Source organism: Grammomys surdaster, unplaced genomic scaffold (genome assembly GCF_004785775.1).
Source record: "Grammomys surdaster isolate TR1022 unplaced genomic scaffold, NIH_TR_1.0 121234, whole genome shotgun sequence".
Taxonomy (NCBI): domain Eukaryota; kingdom Metazoa; phylum Chordata; class Mammalia; order Rodentia; family Muridae; genus Grammomys; species Grammomys surdaster.
Window position 1 is genome coordinate 1 of NW_021617051.1, and position 1,386 is coordinate 1,386.

Consider the following 1,386-nt stretch of genomic DNA (forward strand, 5'->3'; position numbering starts at 1 on the left):
TGATTGAGAGTTTTGCTGGGTATAGTAATCTGGGCTGGCAATTGTGTTCTCTTAGTGTCTGTATGATGTCAGTCCAGGCTCTTCTGGCTTTTATAGTCTCTGGTGAGAAGTCTGGTGTAATTCTTATAGGTCTGCCTTTATATGTTACTTGACCTTTTTCCCTTACTGCTTTTAGTATTTTTTCTTTGTTTTGTGCATCTGATGTTTTGATTATTATGTGACGGGAGGTATTTCTTTTCTGGTCTAGTCTATTTGGTGTTCTGTAGGCTTCTTGTATGTTTATGGGCATCTTGTTCTTTAGGTTAGGGAAGTTTTCCTCAATAATTTTGTTGAAGATATTTACTGGCCCTTTAAGTTGGGAATCTTCATTCTCATCTATACCTATTATCCTTAGGTTTGGTCTTCTCATTGTGTCCTGGATTTCCTGGATGTTTTGAGTTAGGAGTTTTTTGCATTTTGCATTTTCTTTGACAACTGTGTCAATATTTTCCACCGTATCTTCTGCATTTGAGACTCTCTCTTCTATCTCTTGTATTCGGTTGGTGATGCTTGCGTCTGTGACTCCTGATCTCTTTCTTAGGTTTTCTATCTCCATGGTTGTCTCCCTTTGAACTTTCTTTATTGTTTCTATTTCTAGTTTCAGATCCTGAATGTTTTTGTTTAATTCCTTCTTTGTGTTTTCTTCCATTTCTTTAAGGGATTTCTGTGATTCCTCTTTAAGGGCTTCTATCTGTTTACTTGTACTCTCCTGTATTTCTTTAAGGGAGTTACTTAATTCCTTCTTATAATCCTCTATCATCATCATGAGAAGTGATTTTAATTCTGAATCCTGCTTTTCAGGTGTGATGGGGTGTTCAGGGCTTGCTATATTGGGAGAATTGGGCACTGATGATGCCAAGAAACTTTGGTTTCCGTTGCTTATGTTCTTGCGCTTGCCTTTCGCCATCTGGTTAACTCTAGTGGTACCTGCCCTCACTGTATAAAACTGGAGTCTGTATTTCCAGTTATCTTGCTTATTGCAGAGCTCCTCAGAGTCCAGAGGTCTCTGTGGTCTTATGCTCCTAATCTCCTGGGTGGAATAACTCCTGGGACTCAGGCCACCTCTTGGATCTGGAAATCCTTCTGCTCTGAGTGCAGTGGGTCCTCGATGACTCAGGATTCAGTTTCAGCTGCTCTGAGTGCAGTGGCTCCAGCTGCTCTGAGTGCAGTGGCTCCTGGATGACTCAGGATTCAGTTTCTCAACAGGACAGGAGCAGACCGACTCTGTGTCAGCTGCTCTGAGTGCAGTGGCTCCTGGATGACTCAGGATTCAGTTTCTCCACAGGACGGGAGCAGACCAACTCTGTGTCTGCTCCAGCCCAGAGGACCAGGCAGGGGCAGAAGGGA